The sequence below is a fragment of the Crocuta crocuta genome, unplaced genomic scaffold (genome assembly GCF_008692635.1).
Source record: "Crocuta crocuta isolate KB4526 unplaced genomic scaffold, BGI_CrCroc_1.0 scaffold138, whole genome shotgun sequence".
Taxonomy (NCBI): domain Eukaryota; kingdom Metazoa; phylum Chordata; class Mammalia; order Carnivora; family Hyaenidae; genus Crocuta; species Crocuta crocuta.
The window spans coordinates 1215678-1228590 of record NW_027532585.1 but is presented as its reverse complement, the minus strand read 5'-3'; positions in this window follow the sequence as shown (position 1 = coordinate 1228590).

The following is a 12913-nucleotide window of genomic DNA, read 5'->3' as shown; positions in this document are numbered from 1 at the left end:
ATTCTGATTAGACTTCCCCATTTCTCCAATAACTGCTCTTGTCAAGGTTAACTTCGTATTGCTAAATCCAATGGTTGCACACTCAGTCATCATCTTTCTTGACCCATAAAAAGTATTTGGACCAGTTGATCACTCTTCCATAACACATGCTTTCATTTGGCATCCAGGTACCACAATGTCTTGGTTTCCCTCCTTCCCGTTGTTCCCCCATCTCAACTTATTTCTCTGGGTCCTCCTTTCTCCCACTCTTTAGTGTTTGTATGAGTCAGGGTTCTTCAGAGGAACAGAAACAATAGCAAATGGCTCACGTGACTATAGAGGCCGAGAAGTCCCATGATCTGCTATCTGCAAGCTGGCGACCCAGAAAATCAGGTGGAATAGTTCAGACTGAGCCCAAAGGCCTGAGAACCCAGGGGGCTGATGGTATGAGCCCCAGTATGAGGCTCAAAGAAGAAGAGATCAGATATACCAGCTCAAGCACTGAGGCAAAAAAAAAAAAGAACTGAATTCCTTCCTCCTCTACCTTTTGTTGTACTCAGGCCCTCAGTGGACTGGATAATACCCATCAACATTGGAAAGGACAATCTGCTTTACTGAATCCACCAATTCAAATGTTAATCTCATCCAGAAATGCCTGTACAGACACGCTGAGAAGTCATATTTAACCTGGGCACCTGTGGCCTGGTCAAGTTGACATATAACATTAACCATGATGACAGAGTCAGAGGGTCCCTGTGCTCAGTCTTTAGCCTCCTTTTGTACTCTGCCTATAGGTATTCTATCAGTGACCTCATCTAGGCTTATGGTTTCAAACACCATATATTATGGATATTTCAATAATATACCCCAAGACTCATCTTCCAAACCTCAGACTGCATTTTCCCACTGCCTTCTTCTGAACACTTGCATGTCTGGTAGACATCTCAAACATACCACGTCCAAAACTGAATCCTCAATCTTTTTACCCAACCAGCTCCACACACAACCTTTCCCACTTCAGGTGATGGCAATTCCGTTTTTCTATTTGCTCAGGCCAAAGGCCTTGACTCATCCCTTTCTCTCATATTCCATATCCAATCTGTCATAAAAGCTTAATCGCTCAACCTTCAAAAACACATCCAGAACCTGACCACTTCTGACTACCTGCACTGCTGTTGATCTGGCCCAGTATAGACTCTAGAGTATTGCCTTGATTATCGTGATGGTCCCTAAGTGGTCCTTCTACTTCCGCTTTTGCTCCCAAGTTCTCATCAAAACAGCCAGAGTTGTCTTTTTTAAGTGTCAGATGATGGTACTCAACCATTCAAACCCTGCACTGGTTTCCTATTCCCATCAGAGTAAAATCTAAAATCCTAGTAGCCATATACAATCATCCCCTTCCCTTACATCTCTGCCCTCTACCTTCTCTTTTTGCCTTCTCATTCCATCCAGTTACACTATTTGTTTTTTCTCCAATAAGCCCTCCTTAGGGCATCTGAGCTATTTTCTCTTCCTGCCATCTTCTTCCCCCAAGATATCTACGTGGTCAATGCCTCTAACCTCTTTCAAATGTTTGTGCGAATATCATTTTCTCACTGAGGGCTCTCCAGTCCTCCTCCCATAAAACTGCATCTTCTGAAACACTCCCCAGTTTCCTTCCCACTAAAATGGATGCACCATAAGGGAGGCACCTTTGTGTTATTTACTGATGTGCCCCAAGTATACAGCTGGCAGTTTATAGGTTCTTTAAAAAAAATTTGTTAAGTGAATGAGTGGCCGAAAGATTTAAGAGGAAGCCCAAAGTCAAAGCCACACAGGTGATTAGAAGCAGGGCCTTATACAGCTCACTGCTTCTTTCAGAGTCCCATTCTCCACATTATAAATTATGGACACCAATAAGCCTCTTCCCATCCGCCAACAGTCCAGCTCTGATTTGATGGGTCTGTTCTCCCTGACGGTCATTTCTCCATCTCTAGGAACAATCCCCAATCTTCACTGAGCATATACTCCCCATTCGCTCAGACCACATTGTCTGGATGGAGCTCCACATCCACCTCCAGGGTGGATGTATCCGGGCCCAAGCCTGTCAGCACACTGCATGTCCCCAGCCACTGTGACTGGCTCAGAAACAGGCATGACACCCCCACAGCGAGATACAGCATCACTTCTAATGAAAACACAGGGTAGTAGCAGGGTTTACCATGTCAACACCAAAAGGAGGTTAGGTCTAGAGTTGGCACCTTCAAGGGAGAGTCTGAATCAGTGAGAATAACCAGATGGAATGGAGTCAATGACACGGAAGGGGCACAGCCAAGAGATGGGGGAAACCAAGTCCTCACAGCATCAACTATACTTGGACTTTAGTTGGCCCCTTGAATTTTTCAGGGATGTAAATTAAAAACAAAACAAAACTCTCTGTATGGCTTAAGCCAGTTTGAATTGGGTTTTCCTGTCACTTTCCACCAAAAGAATCCTGACTCCAGAGCTGGAAATGTTTATGCAACTGTCTTTCCTGGTAGCTAAGCTAAAATTTGAGACTGCCCCTCCCAACCGATAGACAATATAAGTTATAGTGTTATTCCCACCCCACCCTCCACCTCAGCACAAAGACTGGGAGCTTGTTACACAACTGGAACACCATGTGGTAACCTCTACCCGCCCTCATTCTTTCTTCCGTCTCTATGTGGAGATGAAAAAAAATCAGTCATTAAAAAAAGGATTCTTCAAGACTTTTCTATTCACCCAGTGCACGTAGATCATTACACATACAGCAGGCACTCAATAAATACTTGTTGAATGATTGATGAAGAGAAGAACATTGCTTGTACAGACTAATCGGTGGTTCCTTTTCTTTTCTTTAATGTTGCCAATAAAACAAACAGCAGACAAAAGTGGAAGAAAGGAGATGATTGATTTTATTGAGTTATACGTGATACAGGACACAGCTGTCAGTCAGTTCTGGGCCTTCCTAACGCAAGAGGAGCACAGGGAACTTGGACGCACAGAGACTGAACTAGTGAGGACTGGAAACCACAACACATTTGGCGAGAGTGAGAGAGCTGATGGCAGCAAAGGACAACTGAAGAGACACTTACTAGTAACAAGTGTACAGAATCCAAGAGTTAAGAGATCATGTGAGGCTCCCAGAGCTGAGGTGGTGGGAGAAATGTCAAGACTTTCAAGGTGCATCCTAAGACTGCCACTTTTCAAAGTATCGGTCAATAACTCTTAGTTGGTTATTGTGAAATTAATAAGTTAATTAATTAATAAGTTTTGGTCAACTTTTTCATGAGTAAATAAGGATAGAACCAAATAGGGGAAAACATCCAGATATATTTTCTGTAATAAGAATAGGTGTTATTGCCTGACATTTTTGTTTCAGTTTTTACACACGCACACACATACAAAACCACATATACACACGTACATTTTGTGCACTGGGTCAGGATATAAAATGCATCTCACACTATGAGTCAACCTCAGATCTAGGCAGATGACACCAATATCTGATTATCCATTGTGTTAAAAGCTCAACAGAGAAGGCCCATCCGGTGCTCAGACATGTTCATAACAGTAAGCACAAACCTAGCCAATCATCAGAACCACCTGCGAGATTTTTTTAAGAATACAGATTCCTGAGCTCCATTTCTAGATTCTTCTTCAGGTCTGTAATGATTTTTTTTTTTTGTATTTTATAAAAGTTTCCCATGGGGCACCTGTTGGGCTGCTCAGTTGGTTAAGGGTCTAACTCTTGATTTGAGCTCAGGTCATCCCCTCAGGGTCATGGGATCAAGCCCTGTGGTAGCTCCATACTTAGCATGGAGCCCGCTTAAGATTCTCACCCTCTCTCTTTGCCCCTCCCCTCCAAATAAAAATTTTAAATTTTCCCAAGAAATTCTCATACACAGATTAGTTATGGGACCAGATATCCCTCTGAAGGAGACAAACACATGAAAAGATGCCCAACACTATTAGTTATTAGGGAACTACACATCAAAACCACAATGAGATACCACTCCACACTCACTAGAGTGGCTATAATCTAAAAGACAGATAATAACAAGTGCTGGTGAGGATGTGGAAAAGTCAGAACCCTCACACACAGTTGGCGAGAGTGCAAAAGGCTGCAGCCCGTTTAGAGAACAGTCTAGCAGTTCTTCGAATGGTTAAGCATAAAATTGCCACACAACTCAGCAATTCCAGTTCCAGGTGCACACCCAAGAGAAATGAAAGACATATGTCTACACAGAAACTTGTAAATGAATGTTTGCAGCTGCATTATTCATAATAGCCAAAAAGTGGAAACAACTCAAGTGTCCATCAAATGATGAATGGATAAACAGGTTGTGGTATGTCCATACAAAAGAATACTATTCATCTGTAAAAAGGAACACCTATAAAAAGGAACTGATACATGCGACAATAAAGATGAACCCTTGGGCGCCTGGGTGGCTCAGTCGGTTAAGCGTCTGACTTCGGCTCAGGTCATGATCTCATGCTTTGTGGGTTTGAGCCCCGCGTCAGGCTCTGTGCTTACAGCTAGCTCAGAGCCTGGAGCTTGTTTCGGATTCTGTGTCTCCCTCTCTAACTGACCCTCCCCTGCTCATGCTCACTCTCTCTCTCTCTCAGAAATAAATTTAGAAAAAAAATAAAAAATAAAGATGAGCTCTGAAAATACCATGCCATGTGAAAGAAGTAATTCACAAAGGATCACATACTGTATGGCTCCAGTTATATGAAACTTCTTGAACAAGCAAATCTAGAGACAGAAAGTAGTTTAGTGGTTTCTAGGGACCAGAGGCATTGGAGAAAATGAGAAGTGACTGTTTATGGGTATAGAGTTTCTTTTGAGGTGATAAAAATGTTTTAAAATGGATCCTAGTGAGAGTTGCACTTATCTGTGAATACACCAATAACCACTGAGTTGTACACTTTAAAAGGTATGTGAATTGTATTAACAAGGCTATTAAAACAACAAAAAGGAACTCTCCAGACCAGGGAAGGGAAAACCACTCCAAGGGAACTTATCTCACAAATAACTTCATGGTAACACAGGGCCATACAAATATCAGGTGTAGGAACACAGGAAGATGGTCAGAAAGACAACAGGCAGATACAGGAAGGTGAACCCCTCTTGCAAAACAGTCGGGTATCTGAATGACACACTTAGGTTTTTGCAGGTGCTTTTTGAGATGTGGTTTCCATGCAAGATGATCTGAAGTTTTTGATCCATTTAATACTAGAGCTACTTATGCACTTTTCACATTCTCTCAGAAGGAAAATACTTGAGGCCAGGGAACTTGCTGCCTCCCGAGGGCCCCTGTGTCTCCAGTGGCATGTATTAGGTGCTCAATAAAGACTTGTGGAGTGATTGAGTCTCCTTAAGGATGACATCTATGTCTCAGTCGGTTGTGTAGCATTCGTGTCACTTAATGTGCTCAACCATCACCTGCTTTGTCTATGGGATGGAGATCAGGCTAACAATGCTATGCAGACTAAATGAAATAACACATATCTAGCACTTAGCCATCTGCCTAAAATATTTGAAAGCATTAAAGATCAGGATACCATTGTACTATTATGATCACTGTTTTTGGCATTATTTTTTCTTGTGGCATATATTAAGTACTCAGTACATAGCGATTGGTTCAATAAACACGTGTCAGGTGAAGTACAAAAAAGAAATCACTGTTAGTGAAGATTATTAGGTTCTGTACCTACAGAACAGGAAACTTTCTCTGCAAGTCTTAAATGTCATTAAATAGTGATTTGTCTGCCTGATAAACATGACCTTGACTTGAATTACGGGAAAGACAAAGAGACACCCAAGATCCTGCCGGCACACAAATTGTACACAGCTTCTACACACAACGCGAGTGAATTTAACTCAAAGTGGCCTCAGAGAGGCCCTCAGAGCACTTCCCCGGGAACTTTCCTGAGGGAAAAAACAATAGTTCACATGAAATTGCCTCTTTGGTCCCCAGAGCACTGACCAAATGCATTGCTCACCAGCAACTCTGGAATATTCGACTCCCTAGTGGAGTTTTTCTAACCCAGGAAGAACCCATGCCATATTGTGTCCTAGATGTTCCCTTTTGTTTTGATTCCATGCCAGCGAGTAAAGGCTCCAGAAGTCAACATGAGGATTTGGGGAACCAACCCATCCTTAATTGCACCCGAACAATTTTTGGATCCAAAGCTTGCACATTTGGAATCAACCCTGGTCATGACAGTGGAAAGTGCCCTATTCCTTATCAGGCTTCTCCCAGGGCACATGAGGCCCCTTCCCCCAACCCCTCACTGGCCATCACACACTCTGTGCGATTGGAATGATAAACACAGAGCTTGAATGACCCAGCCTTGAACTGTGCCTGTGCCTTCTCACAGGTAACTGGTCACAAGTGTGATGTCTGCCTTAATGGAGGCAGCACATGATTTGACATTTATTTGTATTTTCACTGCTGATGGGGGGAGGGAGGGGGCAGATGAGAGGTAGGATGTGAAGTTTCTTTTTTTTTTTTTTTTTAATAAACCCAGAACTGTTCCCCTATGACCATGTAGTGTTGGTTTCTTGAAACACAAATCTAAGCCATTATAGAAAATATGCTTGTTGGAGTCTTGTGGGTGAAATTAGGAACTTGTCAATGGACAGGGTTGGCATGGGCTAATTCTGAGAGGCATGTAAGGGGAACTTTGGTGGCAATTTTCTCCTGTTTCATAGACACCAACAAAAGTAATCACAGTCAATGTGTGTGCCAGCATGTGCTACCCTTCTTTCTTTAAATAACCTTTTGAACAAATTTCACAGGAGGAACCCAGCAGAACAAGAAGAATGGTTTGCAGTCACCATGAGATTAACCTGAAAACATCTTGAGATATTAAGTACAGTAAACTCAGCTTGGCTGAGAATATCCCATAAGAGATCTCCAGCCTCTTCCTGAATATCCAACTACAGCCTTCCCAGAAGTACTTCCCAGAAGTACAAAGGATCTTCTGAATTCTGCCTCTGACATTTTCATAAAACTCACGAACACCTCTGACCAGCATATTCTGACCCACATGTGTACTAAAGAGAACCCCAAGAATATATGCAAAGACCAAAGTGATGTCAAGGACCTGGGTGTGAGCCCTAGTCCTGCACTGTAACAAGAATTTATTTCAGGGCACTTCTCAATCTCCTTGGGCTTCAAATCCCTCATTGTAAAATGAGGCTCTCTCATTTTTGTGAGGATGAAGTGAGAGCAAGGATATGAGAGATGACTTCCAGCAGTGGCTTCCAAACCATTGCCCTGGAATTCGCCATGTTTTCTTTCTAAGTTTGCAATCTTACTTAATATTTCACATGTTTTATGTATTCATTTCATAATTATAGTAAAATGCAATTATCTTGGCTTAGGACCAACCAACACAAGGAGATTATAATCATGGTCTAAGGTAAGAGTTCCTTCTTCATTTATGGGACCTTAAGTTCTGCATTTAGATGCTCGGCATTAATGGTGAGAGACTGAACACCTAGATTGTATCTTCCGGGGTCTTGATAGCCTGAGTAGTCCCAACAGACAACCCTTCACCCAAGGAAAGGCAGATAGAGGGTCAATGAGTGTGCGGTCACAGTGTCTTCCAGTGGTATGAGGTGTCCTTGGGCCATCCCTTGGGGTCTGGACCTCAGTTCAAGATGTGGCCTTTTAGTGTGTTGCTCCAACAACTCAGTTTCAGTAGATTTGGCAAACCCTAGATGGTGAACTCTTACTAACTAAACTCACAAAAGACTGGTATATAACCAGAAGGCCAATGTATGGGTTTGTAAAGAGAAATAGCAAACTGTTTGCAGACTGGAATGACCACGCTGGCAGCTCACTGCAGTTCCTCCTCAAAATAAGGAAAATCATATTCTAATCAGATGACCATTGCATCAGAACAAATGAATACAGTGTTCTTGGGGCGCCTGGGTGGCTCAGTCGGTTAAGCATCCGACTTCGGCTCAGGTCATGATCACACGGTTTGTGGGTTCGAGCCCTGCGTTGGGCTCTGTGCTGACAGCTCAGAGCCCGGAGCCTCCTTCTGAGCTCTCTCTCTACCCCTCCCCTGATCTCTCTCTCTCTCAGAAATAAATAAAACATTAAAAAAAAAGAATACAGGTGTTCTTATTGCATCTTCTTTACAAAAGATATTTCGAGGTATTCTTCCTCATTCTTAAGTAGCTAGGGAACTCCACAGAATGCCGTTGCTTGAACTGTTTGGCTAAATCTTCTGGACAACGTTGGGTACACAGTGAACGTCCTTTATCTGTCCCCCAAATATGTGTTTGGCCTCTACCCCATGCCAGGCACTACACCAAGTGTTCTAGCGACATTTCAGGGATGGTGTGTTGAGGAAAAGTGTGTTATTACCACCCTGTCACATAAACTGAAGTTTAAGAGCAGACATTTGTCCAAGGACCAGGCTAGCAAGTGGCAAAACCAGGACTCAGACTCAGGCAGTCTGATCCACGTTCTCAACTATGAAATTACACCACCCATACTGGACTAAACCACTACTGCCAACCTCTGACCACAGTGACCCCTGAATTCTTGGTGGTAATTTTGGTGTTTCTGAAACTCCCCAGGCACTCATCAACTAACCATTTATAAAGTTACTGATTAAAAGGATGCCTTAGCTGCCTGATCTCATTTAAGATATGCTGATTTAATTAACTCTGCTTAATTAAATCTCTCTCTCTCTCTCCTAGTTGTGCCTTCCTACAAAGAGAATCAGAGCCACAGACCATTGAAGAAAGGATGGACCTTCAAAAGCATGTGATCCACATTTACTCTTTCATGGATACCGAAAATGAAATCTAGAAAGATTAAGTACCTAGCCCAAGGCTTTTCTTAATGTAACCATCATCAAGTATCTACTATGTGCCTCCTAGGCACCAGACACAAAACACAAGTCACTGTCAAAGTCAAGACCAGCTTTTACTCCTCATTCCAGCAACTGTTCTCCACTCTGTGCTACAGGAGTTCCAAGAAAACTGAGTTTTTGCTGTGATGGTTGTTTTAACCAAGACGTAACCTTTCCCCCTGATAATGCAATGTAAATCACATCTTGGGTCCAATTGCTTGTCACCCCTTGTCATCAAGTCAGGATCTCTATCCCTCAAGATATCTTGGGCTGTAACTGGATCACTCTTGCCCAATGCTCTCTGCCACATGGACGTCCCAAAGGTCAGACCCTGGTGGATTAAACTGATGCCACGTGACAGTGAGGTCTAGGAGGATCCTGATGTTACAAGTAATTCCTTCATATAATTTCACTCTGTCAAAATGGCTGCCGAATGGGTTCAGAAAATTTGGAAACAGTGAACAGATATACCACCCCATGACAGCTGGTGGGATATCAGTTTCAAAGCCGTCTAGACTAAAATGTGGACATGGGCACCAATTTTGAAGCAGAAGGACAGTAGATAGACGGTCCTGGCATTCAGCCCGATGGCACGATGGAGCCGGTGCAATGGTCCACCAGACGTCATCAGTGAGCTAAGTCTCAGCTATGCAGCTAAGCCCCAAGGCCCACATCCACCAGCCTTTGGGCCCTAATTACAGTAGGATGGTGGGTAAGTGACAGAAGAAGAAGCTGGAAAAGCTAGGGAAGGGATGACTGGGTAACTCCACCAGTTAAGCATTCAACTCTTGGTTTCAGCTCTGGCCATGATCTCATGGTTTGTGGATTCGAGCCCCACTTCAGGCTCTGCACTGACAGCACATAGACTGCTTGGGATTCTGTCTCCCTCTCTCTCTGCCCCTCCCCTGCTCATACACTCTCTCTCTCCCCAAAATAAATTAAAAAAAAAAAATTAAAAAAACAAACCTAGGGTAGCCCACTTGCCATGGAACAAAAACAAAAAACAAAAAAACAAAAACAAAAAAAAACCTTGCTGTTTTGCCAGAACTTGGTTTTCAAGCATTTCACCACAGAGTGGAATTTTACCCATTGGCGAGTCCATCTTGAGCCACTTGCTCCCCTAATTAGGTTCCATTAAGATGTTGCCCAAAGTGACAAAGGAGTCCTGAAGTGGCTTTAGGACCAGCACAAACACATTGCCATGGACTTGTGAGCTGTACCATTTCCTGAAAATCAAAATAAATTTCAAATCCTTTCTGAGGGTCTGAGGATTGAAAGAAAAGAGAAATGAGGTCACCCCATTTTCACTGAGGGGATTATTTATTGAGTCCCTTTCATCAGAGAGGCATATGAATGTCAAGATGACCTGAGCAGAATCTCTTCCATCCAAGAACTCAGAGTCCGGGTGAAATGCCAAGGGCCCCGAGGAGGAAGTCTCCTGTACTGGCCGCGCTACTCCATGGGCAGCAGGAAGAGATGTTCTCCCAGAAAGCGCAAGTTAAATAACATGATGAGAGGAGGTAGTATAGTGTGTTAGTTATATCTGTGGGCTCTGGGGTCAGCCCACCAGGGTTTAATCCTCAGGCCCACAATTCACGAGCTGACTTTGGCCTCTCTGAAAACTCTCAGGTTCCTCATCTGTAAAATGGGGCTAAAATTATAGCACTCCACAGAGTGTCATTGTTTGCTTTCACTGAATTGAACCTTTTTAAAGTGTTTGTAGTGCAATGCCTGACTTGTGATGAGTCTCAACAGATCTTGGCCATTATTGCTTTTAAATTATTAACCTGTAATCCAGCTAAATCAATGAAAATAAATTCAATCAAGAGAAAGAGAAGAGAGGAAGGAAAGAAGAGTATGTGTTTGCCCTTCAAATTGTTCCTTAAGGAAAAAACAATAGAGGCTCCTGGGTGGCTCGGTTGGTTGAGAGTCCAGCTCAGGTCATGATTTCAGTTAGTGAGTTCGAGCCCCACGTCAGACCCTGTGCTGACAGCGCAGAGACCACTTCAGATCTTCTGTTTTCCTCTCTCTCTCTGTACTTCCTCTACTCTTGCTAGTGCTCTCTCTCAAAAATAAATAAAACATTAAAATAATTTTAATTAAAAAAATAATAAAATCAAAATAAAATCAAACCCTACCAGAAGTGAAAGAATAACTGGTACACGATCAAAAATGCAACCATCTCTTTCCGTGTTACCATCTTCCCTTCTCCTGTCCCTCCTGGCCATGTTGAGGGGTCACTACAGCCTCTTGCTTGTGGTCAGGCCAGTGGCCATTTGGGCACCACACACCTACATTTTGTTTTCCCTTCAGCTCTTCTTCCATAGGCCGGCGAATGCATGGAAAAACGACACTTGTTTTGACAAACGAGAGCTCTCCAGAAGTATTTGGGGCCTGGGGCACAGACGCTGAGCTCTGCCATCCAGCCGGGGGATCGCTCCCACAACACGGGCCAGGGCAGCTTCAGGACGAGGATGATTGATGTTTGTGGGCAAGTCCAGAGCTGAGCACGCTTGAAAGATTTATGGAGCTCCTCCCCGTGTCAGAGTCGGTTCCTGGGCTGGAAATTGATGGTCTCTGCCCTTACATCCGAGGGAGGGAGACCAATAGTGAGTAAACAGGTGTCTGAGTTGGAGTCATGACTCAAGGGCTCCACAGTCTCTGTTTTCAGCAAACAAGTGACATTTTAGTATGGAATGGATATTTTTTTCTCTATTCAACTCCTCAGAAAACAAGCCATCTCTTTAGGGCAAGTATTTTTTAACCACAACGCTGGCCCCCTCACAGTGTTGGATGAACCCATATGTGTTCTAAAGCCAGAGGGCACAACAGAACACAGAAAACTAAACAACAAGAAAAAAATTGCACCGAATGTGACACAGTTGACAGCACAAGGTCTGTCTACATTGCGTGTGACGCATCCTGGTCCTGGCTTTTTATCTCACAACCATAGAGTCCTTAGAGTACTGGACTAGCTGTCTCCTAACTAGTTGCCCCACCCCTCGCCAATCCATTCTGCCATCTCACTAAAATGTACCCCTGACCATGTCCCTCCCTTGCTGAAAACTCTTCAATGGGTCCCCTAGCTCCTCATCTAAGAACAAGAAGCTTAAACTAGTCCACAACCGAGGCTGTTGTTCATAGTGTCTAACAGCCCCACTGCTTACCAATCAGAGCCCAAGCCAGCCAACGCCACCTCTGTGAACACACAACCCAGATGTGTGTATATTTACTTTAAAGTTATCTCTATGTACTGCTGTCTACCCGCATATTAAGCATCAGGAAGGTTAAGTTCTTTATAAAAACACATGCAAATAGAAGTTCTAATATTTTAGGGATCTGGAACGTTCACCCCTGGACACTGAATATGTGGACCCCTGTTTGGGGCCATGAACCCAGCCCTTCCCTTGTGAATGCCTAACATAAAAACTAACCGATGGAGACAAACCTGTGTTTTTCTAATCCATGTTGTGTTACAGCCAGCCTCAGCCCATACACTCGGACCTCGAAATTTGATGTAAACCAAACTGTAGCCAAAGAAACTATAATGTAAACACTGTGAGGGTACCTGGCATCCCTTTTGTAAAGTAGATAAATATTTTGCAATTAAATTAGTTCAATACAAATTCGGCAGGTTTTGAAGGGCTCACAGTGAATTTTCTTAAAACGATCCATCACCTCGAAAATGAAGCCGACAGCCAAGAGACTCTGAAAACAAATCCTATTTCTCGGTCACTCATAATCAAATTATTTCATTGTCGCTGTAGGAGTGGAGTTGAAAGAATTATCCTCATAAACACTTTGAAAGAATTTTTCCATTACAACAGATACAGTTGATGCGGTCTTTGGAAGAAACGTTGCAGACACAGGCAGGCCTGGTTAGGCGAGGACAGCAATCCAAAAATCCAAAGGATGGATAAAGCCAGGTGTAAACAAATGTGTCCCTGCTCTTCAAATACTGCCCTACTTTCCTGCCTTCTGGACTTTTCTTTAGGCTGTTTCTCTCATCAGAAATGCCCTCCCCCCCCCCCCCCCCCCCCCTGCCCTGCCT